A 10000-nucleotide genomic window follows, 5' to 3' on the forward strand; every position below is an offset into this window, starting at 1 on the left:
CCGTGGGAATATCAAGGGGTGGTACTCCGTATCTCGGCCGGGCTTAGGGTTAGAGAGGCGCGGGTTGGCTCGTTGGATAGGTCCGCTCCGGTAGAGCAACCGACCCAAGGGACGAGTCGATCCGACCCAAGGCGCCCGAGCTACGGGCGTTTAAAGGTCAGGCGGTGGTGCCCCGTATCTCGGCCGGGCTTGGGGTTAGAGAGACGCGGGTTGGCTCGTTGGAAAGGTCCCCTCCGGTGGAGCAACCGACCCAAAGGGCGAAGTCCTGGGACTTTGTGCGCCGGAGCTACGGGCGTTTAAAGGTCAGGCGGTGGTGCCCCGTATCTCGGCCGGGCTTAGGGTTAGAGAGACGAGGGTTGGCTCGTTGGAAAGGGCCGCTCCGGTAGAGCAACCGACCCAAAGGGCGAGTCGATCCGAGCAAGGGCGTCCGAGCTGCGGCCGTGGGAAAATCCGCGGAGGGACCGCCGTATCTCGGCCGGGCTTGGGGTTAGGGAGAAGCGGGTAGGCTCGTTCGAAAGGTCCCCTCGGGTGGAGCAACCGACCCAAAGGGCGAGTCGATCCGAGCAAAGGCGCCCGAGTTACGGCCGTTTAAAGGTCAGGCGGTGGTACCCCGTATCTCGGCCGGGCTTAGGGTTAGAGAGACGAGGGTTGGCTCGTTGGAAAGGTCCCCTCCGGTGGAGCAACCGACCCAAAGGGCGAAGTCCTGGGACTTTGTGCGCCGGAGCTACGGGCGTTTAAAGGTCAGGCGGTGGTGCCCCGTATCTCGGCCGGGCTTAGGGTTAGAGAGACGAGGGTTGGCTCGTTGGAAAGGGCCGCTCCGGTAGAGCAACCGACCCAAAGGGCGAGTCGATCCGAGCAAGGGCGTCCGAGCTGCGGCCGTGGGAAAATCCGCGGAGGGACCGCCGTATCTCGGCCGGGCTTGGGGTTAGGGAGAAGCGGGTAGGCTCGTTCGAAAGGTCCCCTCGGGTAGAGCAACCGACCCAAAGGGCGAGTCGATCCGAGCAAATGCGCCCGAGTTACGGCCGTTTAAAGGTCAGGCGGTGGTACCCCGTATCTCGGCCGGGCTTAGGGTTAGAGAGACGAGGGTTGGCTCGTTGGAAAGGTCCCCTCGGGTGGAGCAACCGACCCAAAGGGCGAGTCGATCCGAGCAAATGCGCCCGAGTTACGGCCGTTTAAAGGTCAGGCGGTGGTACCCCGTATCTCGGCCGGGCTTAGGGTTAGAGAGACGAGGGTTGGCTCGTTGGAAAGGTCCCCTCGGGTGGAGCAACCGACCCAAAGGGCGAGTCGATCCGAGCAAAGGCGCCCGAGTTACGGCCGTTTAAAGGTCAGGCGGTGGTACCCCGTATCTCGGCCGGGCTTAGGGTTAGAGAGACGAGGGTTGGCTCGTTGGATAGGGCCGCTCCGGTAGAGCAACCGACCCAAAGGGCGAGTCGATCCGAGCAAAGGCGCCCGAGTTACGGCCGTTTAAAGGTCAGGCGGTGGTACCCCGTATCTCGGCCGGGCTTGGGGTTAGAGAGACGAGGGTTGGCTCGTTGGAAAGGTCCGCTCGGGTAGAGCAACCGACCCAAAGGGCGAGTTCATCCGAGCAAAGGCGCCCGAGCTGCGGCCGTGGGAAAATCCGCGGAGGGACCGCCGTATCTCGGCCGGGCTTAGGGTTAGAGAGACGAGGGTTGGCTCGTTGGATAGGGCCGCTCCGGTAGAGCAACCGACCCAAAGGGCGAGTCGATCCGAGCAAAGGCGCCCGAGCTGCGGCCGTGGGAAAATCCGCGGAGGGACCGCCGTATCTCGGCCGGGCTTAGGGTTAGAGAGAAGCGGGTTGGCTCGTTGGATAGGGCCGCTCCGGTAGAGCAACCGACCCGAAGGGCGAGTCGATCCGAGCAAGGGCGCCCGAGCTGCGGCCGTGGGAAAATCCGGGGAGGGACCGCCGTATCTCGGCCGGGGAAAGGGCTAGAGGCTCGCGGGTAGGCTCGTTCGAAAGGTCCCCTCGCGTGGAGCGACCGACCCAAAGGGCGAGTCGATCCGAGCAAAGGCGCCCGTGCTGCGGCCGTGGGAAAATCCGGGGAGGGACCGCCGTATCTCGGCCGGGGAAAGGGCTAGAGGCTCGCGGGTAGGCTCGTTCGAAAGCCCCCCTCCGGCATAGCGACCGACCCGAAGGGCGAAGGCCCCGGACCCGAGGCGCCCGAGAAACGGCCGTGGGAAAATCCGGGCACAGACCGCCGTATCTCGGCCGGGGAAAGGGCTAGAGGCTCGCGGGTAGGCTCGTTCGAAAGCTCCCCTCCGGCATAGCGACCGACCCGAAGGGCGAAGGCCCCGGACCCGAGGCGCCCGAGAAACGGCCGTGGGAAAATCCGGGGAGGGACCGCCGTATCTCGGCCGGGGAAAGGGCTAGAGGCTCGCGGGTAGGCTCGTTCGAAAGCCCCCCTCCGGCATAGCGACCGACCCGAAGGGCGAAGGCCCCGGACCCGAGGCGCCCGAGAAACGGCCGTGGGAAAATCCGGGCACAGACCGCCGTATCTCGGCCGGGGAAAGGGCTAGAGGCTCGCGGGTAGGCTCGTTCGAAAGCTCCCCTCCGGCATAGCGACCGACCCGAAGGGCGAAGGCCCCGGACCCGAGGCGCCCGAGAAACGGCCGTGGGAAAATCCGGGGAGGGACCGCCGTATCTCGGCCGGGGAAAGGGCTAGAGGCTCGCGGGTAGGCTCGTTCGAAAGCCCCCCTCCGGCATAGCGACCGACCCGAAGGGCGAAGGCCCCGGACCCGAGGCGCCCGAGAAACGGCCGTGGGAAAATCCGGGCACAGACCGCCGTATCTCGGCCGGGGAAAGGGCTAGAGGCTCGCGGGTAGGCTCGTTCGAAAGCTCCCCTCCGGCATAGCGACCGACCCGAAGGGCGAAGGCCCCGGACCCGAGGCGCCCGAGAAACGGCCGTGGGAAAATCCGGGCACAGACCGCCGTATCTCGGCCGGGGAAGGGGCTAGAGGCTCGCGGGTAGGCTCGTTCGAAAGGCCCCCTCCGGCGGAGCGACCGACCCAAAGGGCGAAGGCCCCGGACCCGAGGCGCCCGAGATACGGCCGCGGGAATTTCCGCGAGCTTCGACCGGACGTATCTCCGGCGGGCGGGGTCGCACGGACCCGAGGCCGGGCTCGTCGGAAAGCCCCGGGACGGACCTTTCGAACGAGACCGGCCGCGCGTCCGGGCGACCTCCGAGGCGGACGCTAGGGGCGCCGGAGCCCCGGACGAGCGAAAATTCCGCGACCACCCGCCCGTATCTCGGCCCGGGAAAGGGCCAGAGACTCGAGGGAGGGCTCGTTCGAAAGCTCCCCTCCGGCATAGCGACCGACCCGAAGGGCGAAGGCCCCGGACCCGAGGCGCCCGAGAAACGGCCGTGGGAAAATCCCGCGGGGGTAGGCCGTATCTCGGCCCCGGAAAGGGCTAGCGACGCGCGGGTGGGCTCGTTCGAAAGGCCCCCCGCGGAGGAGCCACCCACCCGAAGGGCGAAGGCCCCGGACCCGGGGCGCCGGAGCAGCGCGGTAACGAAATTCGAATTTTCGACCGGAAGTATCTCGGGCCCCCGGGGTCGCACGGACCCGCGGCCGGTCTCGTCGGAAAGCCCCGGGCGAGACCTTTCCGACGAGCCCGGCCCCGAGTCCGTAGGACCTTCCCCGGCCGAGATACGGCGCCCGGCAGTTCATTGGCCGATATCTCGGAAACGGGGCGTCGTAGACGCTCCGTGGTATTGGTGACCTTGACGATGCCGGGTCAGACGAGTCGGCCGCGGGCACGGGCCCGGGGGCGCCGGCCGCCAGAGTCGGGTGGCTCGCGCACTTCCAGGCGGGCCGCTCGCGCACCTCCAGGCACCCCGACCCACTCGCCGAGGCCGACCGAGGTGCGCCGTCCCGGCCGCGGACCGGTCGGGGTCCCCTCTCGAAAGGGCAGTAGTGTGAACAGGTGCCATCGGGTATATAGGGGAAGGGGTCCTCTCGAACCAGGCCTTCGAACCCGCGCGAGCCTAGCCCGGCAAGGCTCACCCTCCCCGGCCACGGGTTCGGCCTCCGTCCCCCTGGAGGTCCGGCACCTCCAGGGTCCCCGACCCTGCCTCCCCTGCCCGAGGGGAGGCCTCCGAGGCGGGCCTGACAGGGCGGCCCTCCCTCCTGGAAGTCCGGTTCCTCCAGGGTCCCCGACCCTGCCTCCCCTGCCCGAGGGGAGGCCTCCGAGGCGGGCCTGACAGGGCGGCCCTCCCTCCTGGAAGTCCGGTTCCTCCAGGGCACACGTCCCTACCTCCGTAGCCCAGAGAGGTGACTCCGAGGCGGGCCTGACAGGGCGGCCCTCCCTCCTGGAAGTCTGGTTCCTCCAGGGCACACGTCCCCACCTCCGTAGCCCAGATGGGTGACTCGATAGCGGGCCTGACAGGGCGGCCCTCCCTCCTGGAAGTCCGGTTCCTCCAGGGCACACGTCCCTGCCTCCTTAGCCCAGAGAGGTGACTCCGAGGCGGGCCTGACAGGGCGGCCCTCCCTCCTGGAAGTCTGGTTCCTCCGGGGCACCCGTCCCTACCTCCGTAGCCCAGATGGGTGACTCGAAAGCGGGCCTGACAGGGCGGCCCTCCCTCCTGGAAGTCCGGTTCCTCCAGGGCACACGTCCCTGCCTCCTTAGCCCAGAGAGGTGACTCCGAGGCGGGCCTGACAGGGCGGCCCTCCCTCCTGGAAGTCTGGTTCCTCCGGGGCACACGTCCCTACCTCCGTAGCCCAGATGGGTGACTCGAAAGCGGGCCTGACAGGGCGGCCCTCCCTCCTGGAAGTCCGGTTCCTCCAGGGCACACGTCCCTGCCTCCTTAGCCCAGAGAGGTGACTCCGAGGCGGGCCTGACAGGGCGGCCCTCCCTCCTGGAAGTCTGGTTCCTCCAGGGCACACGTCCCTACCTCCGTAGCCCAGATGGGTGACTCGAAAGCGGGCCTGACAGGGCGGCCCTCCCTCCTGGAAGTCCGGTTCATCCAGGGCACACGTCCCTGCCTCCTTAGCCCAGAGAGGTGACTCCGAGGCGGGCCTGACAGGGCGGCCCTCCCTCCTGGAAGTCTGGTTCCTCCAGGGCACACGTCCCTACCTCCGTAGCCCAGATGGGTGACTCGAAAGCGGGCCTGACAGGGCGGCCCTCCCTCCTGGAAGTCCGGTTCATCCAGGGCACACGTCCCTGCCTCCTTAGCCCAGAGAGGTGACTCCGAGGCGGGCCTGACAGGGCGGCCCTCCCTCCTGGAAGTCTGGTTCCTCCAGGGCACACGTCCCTGCCTCCTTAGCCCAGAGAGGTGACTCCGAGGCGGGCCTGACAGGGCGGCCCTCCCTCCTGGAAGTCTGGTTCCTCCAGGGCACACGTCCCTACCTCCGTAGCCCGGATGGGTGACTCGAAAGCGGGCCTGACAGGGCGGCCCTCCCTCCTGGAAGTCCGGTTCATCCAGGGCACACGTCCCTACCTCCGTAGCCCAGATGGGTGACTCGAAAGCGGGCCTGACAGGGCGGCCCTCCCTCCTGGAAGTCTGGTTCCTCCAGGGCACACGTCCCTGCCTCCTTAGCCCAGAGAGGTGACTCCGAGGCGGGCCTGACAGGGCGGCCCTCCCTCCTGGAAGTCTGGTTCCTCCAGGGCACACGTCCCTGCCTCCTTAGCCCAGAGAGGTGACTCCGAGGCGGGCCTGACAGGGCGGCCCTCCCTCCTGGAAGTCTGGTTCCTCCAGGGCACCCGTCCCCACCTCCGTAGCCCAGATGGGTGACTCGAAAGCGGGCCTGACAGGGCGGCCCTCCCTCCTGGAAGTCTGGTTCCTCCAGGGCACACGTCCCTGCCTCCTTAGCCCAGAGAGGTGACTCCGAGGCGGGCCTGACAGGGCGGCCCTCCCTCCTGGAAGTCTGGTTCCTCCAGGGCACCCGTCCCCACCTCCGTAGCCCAGATGGGTGACTCGAAAGCGGGCCTGACAGGGCGGCCCTCCCTCCTGGAAGTCTGGTTCCTCCAGGGCACACGTCCCTGCCTCCTTAGCCCAGAGAGGTGACTCCGAGGCGGGCCTGACAGGGCGGCCCTCCCTCCTGGAAGTCCGGTTCCTCCGGGGCACACGTCCCTACCTCCGTAGCCCAGATGGGTGACTCGAAAGCGGGCCTGACAGGGCGGCCCTCCCTCCTGGAAGTCTGGTTCCTCCAGGGCACCCGTCCCTACCTCCGTAGCCCAGATGGGTGACTCGAAAGCGGGCCTGACAGGGCGGCCCTCCCTCCTGGAAGTCTGGTTCCTCCAGGGCACCCGTCCCTACCTCCGTAGCCCAGATGGGTGACTCGAAAGCGGGCCTGACAGGGCGGCCCTCCCTCCTGGAAGTCTGGTTCTTCCAGGGCACACGTCCCTACCTCCGTAGCCCAGATGGGTGACTCGAAAGCGGACGCGGGAGGGTGTACGTGGCGCACCCCCAGGCCGAAGAGAGGTCTCGTGAGCGGACGCGAGGGTGTACGACAGAAGGCCTGGAAGTCTCTGACTTCCAGGGTCACCGACCCTACCTCATGAGCCCGAAGAGGTGACTCGAATGCGGACGCGGGGGTGTACGTGGCGCACCCCCAGGCCGAAGAGAGGTCTCGTGAGCGGACACGAGAAGTACGACAGAGGGCCTGGAAGCAAAAGCGGGTGACTCGTGCACTTCCAGAAAAGGCAAAAGCGGGTGACTCGTGCACTTCCATAAAGCCGAAACGAGGTCTCGTGAGCGGACACGAGAAGTACGACAGAGGGCCTGGAGGTAAAAGCGGGTGACTCGTGCACTTCCAGGGTCTCCGACCTTACGGCGCCTTCCGACGCGGGCGCCTCCTCCCGGACGAGCCACGGGAAGGGCCCCTTCTCTCAAGGGGCGGTCGTTTGAACAGGTGCCATCGGGTATATAGGGATGGGTTGCTTCGAAAGTGGACCTCCAGCGTCCTCCCTCCCTGCGGCAGATCCCAAGAAAGGTCTGTGCGCGTCGGTGTGCGATGAACGAAAAACCGTTAAAAGAACTGGAACGGTTGGAACGGACGAAGGGCGTCTGATGTGAGGCAGCGCCCCGGGCGAGTGTCGAAAGACGGGTAACCCATATCCGCATGCCGCCTAGGCGGAAAGATCCGGCCTGGATCATATCAAGGCTAATGCCTAAAAACTAAAGCTACCTTGGGTGATGGAACTCGGCTACGGCCGCAAAACGATCCGCCCTGGATCATCAAGGCTAATGCCTAAAAACTAAAGCTACCTTGGGTGATGGAACTCGGCTACGGCCGCAAAACGATCCGCCCTGGATCAAGGCTACGGCCTAAAAACGGCAAAAAAAGATCCAAAAGTCCCTGGATCAAGGCGCTTCGGCTTAAAACCTGTGAAAAGATCCGCCCTGGATCAAGGCTACGGCCTTAAAGCTGCTCAAAAGATCCGCCCTGGATCAAGGCTACGGCCTTAAAACTGCTAAAAAGATCCTAAAGTCTCTGGATCTAGGCTACGGCCTCAAAGACACACGTGTTGTGAGATAAGATCCGCCCTGGATCTCCAGGCTACGGCCTCAAAGGTTCGACCCGACCATATATGCTCAGACACGGGCGAACACAAAAGCGTAACAACCCATGTTGGAACCGTCGAAGGATCTCGGCGTCGGCCGTAAAACGGAAACCCCCCGGTCGTCGGTACGCGTGTGGCGGTCGAGGGCCCCCGGCCGCCGGTCGGGCGGGCGCGTGGATAGGTCTCCCGAGCGGTCAAGGAGTCCCGGAAGCCGGTCGGGCGAGCGGCCGGCCCCGGGGCACCCTACCCTCTCGGGCGCACCGACCCCACGCGTTTCGTCTCGGTCGGCGTCCGGGGTTCCGAGACACCCTTATGTATCTGTGTGACAGACGGAGTGGCACACCGTCTGCGGCGGGACAGGGCCGCCGACCGCGATGGAAGTCGAGTGAGGCGGCTTCCGGGGTCCAAGACCCTACAGACAGACGGAGTGGCGACCCGTCTGCGGCGGGCCAGGGCCGCCGACCGCGATGGAAGTCGAGTGGGGCGGCTTCCAGGGTCCAAGACCCTACAGACAGACGGAGTGGCGACCCGTCTGCGGCGGGCCAGGGCCGCCGACCGCGATGGAAGTCGAGTGGGGCGGCTTCCAGGGTCCAAGACCCTACAGACAGACGGAGTGGTGACCCGTCTGCGGCGGGACAGGGCCGCCGACCGTTACGGAAGTCGAGGGGGACGGCTTCCAGGGTCCAAGACCCTATCTGTGTGACAGACGAAGGTGCATCGTCTGGGGCGGGACAGGGCCGCCGACCGCTATGGAAGTCGAGTCGGGTGGCTCGTGCACTTCCAGGGTCCAAGACCCTCTCTTCGTGACCGACGAAGGTGCTCTGTCTGGGGCGGTACGGGGCCGCCGACCGCTATGGAAGTCGAGTCGGGTGGCTCGTGCACTTCCAGGGTCCAAGACCAACGCGTTTGACCGACGAAGGTGCCCCGTCCCCGGGCACGGACGGGGACGGGCCCGGCCTCCGGGCCGCCGTGGAAGTCGAGTCGGGTGGCTCTCGCACTTCCAGGGTCCTCGACCCTATCTGTCTGACCGACGAAGGCGCTTCGTCTCGGGCGGGCCAGGGCCGCCAGCCGCTATGGAAGCCGAGTCGGGTGGCTCGTGCGCTTCCAGGGTCCACGACCCTGCCTTCGTGACCGACGAAGGCGCTCTGTCTGGGGCGGTACAGAGCCGGGCCCCGTCCAGCAGGGGACGGTGGCCCGAACAGGTGCCATCGGGTATATAGGGAAGAGCACCTCGCTGACTCTCCAAGGTGATAGGCTACCGGATCCCAGGACCTCTCGAGCCCAGCGAGAGGCCTCTCGAGCGGACACAAATGCCTCGAAAAAGTCCCTCTGCACTGAGGTAGTGACGATTCTTATTACGAATGGTAAATCATCCAAGGAAGGGACGAACCCGGCTGGCCTCGGCCGTTAAACGAGCCGGCTTCGTTCGGCCGCTAAACGAACCGGCGTCGTTCGGCCGCAAAACGAACCGGCGTCGGCCGCTAAACGAAACCCCGGGCGGGACAGGGCCGCCCACGTCTCAGCCTTAATGACCCGTTACGGGGTGACGCCCGGATACGCTTTGTGTGTCATGGCCCTGAGATTCTGGAAATCGAACTGCGCCTGGGGCAGGCCTCCGCCCGGCCGACGTTAGCGCGTCGGCCGCCATGGGCGGTCGGTTCCTCCCCGACCCGGCGCTCTCGCCTCCAGGGGGGCTCTCCGGAGCCCGCCCGACCCTTTCCGCGGGAGACTCAGACGGTCCGTCAGACGCGAAGGTCCGCCACCGGCGGCCGGCGAGGGCCTCGGCGACCGAGGGCGGAGACGCCCCCGGCCCGTCGCGGCCACCCGGCCCCGCGAAACGCACCTTTCCTCGGTTACGGCCCACCCGGCCGCCCCTCAGCCTACGAGAGGGGAGAGCCACACGAGAGTGGCCCCGGTCCCACTCCCCCCGGGGGGTGGAAACCGGGACCCGCGCCGCGTGAACCCCGGGTCAGAGCGAGGCTCTCCTACGGCTACTACCTGGTTGATCCTGCCAGTAACATATGCTTGTCTCAAAGATTAAGCCATGCAGGTCTAAGTGCACACGGCCGGTACAGTGAAACTGCGAATGGCTCATTAAATCAGTTATGGTTCCTTTGATCGCTCCACCCGTACTTGGATAACTGTGGCAATTCCAGAGCTAATACATGCAAACGAGCGCCGACCCGGCCCGCGAGGGCCGGGGACGCGTGCATTTATCAGACCCAAAACCCATCCGGGACGCGTCTCCGGGCGCGCCCCGGCCGCTTTGGTGACTCAGGATAACCTCGAGCCGATCGCGCGCCCCCGCGGCGGCGACGACTCATTCGAATGTCTGCCCTATCAACTTTCGATGGTACTTTAGGCGCCTACCATGGTGACCACGGGTGACGGGGAATCAGGGTTCGATTCCGGAGAGGGAGCCTGAGAAACGGCTACCACATCCAAGGAAGGCAGCAGGCGCGCAAATTACCCACTCCC

The 10000-nt window shown here is 66.2% G+C and overlaps 1 non-coding gene across 1 annotated transcript in view; it reads left to right on the forward strand.

Moving 5' to 3' along the window:
* Nucleotides 1-9517: 9517 nt before the first annotated feature.
* LOC135765229 (18S ribosomal RNA) overlaps nt 9518-10000 on the forward strand; it is a 1855-nt gene continuing 1372 nt past the window's right edge. The window contains exon 1 of the ribosomal RNA XR_010540560.1: nt 9518-10000. This exon is cut by the window's right edge and continues 1372 nt beyond it. This is a non-coding gene — a ribosomal RNA (18S ribosomal RNA).

The sequence above is a fragment of the Paramisgurnus dabryanus genome, unplaced genomic scaffold (assembly GCF_030506205.2).
Source record: "Paramisgurnus dabryanus unplaced genomic scaffold, PD_genome_1.1 h2tg000177l_1_56897__unordered_in_group8, whole genome shotgun sequence".
Classification (NCBI taxonomy): domain Eukaryota; kingdom Metazoa; phylum Chordata; class Actinopteri; order Cypriniformes; family Cobitidae; genus Paramisgurnus; species Paramisgurnus dabryanus.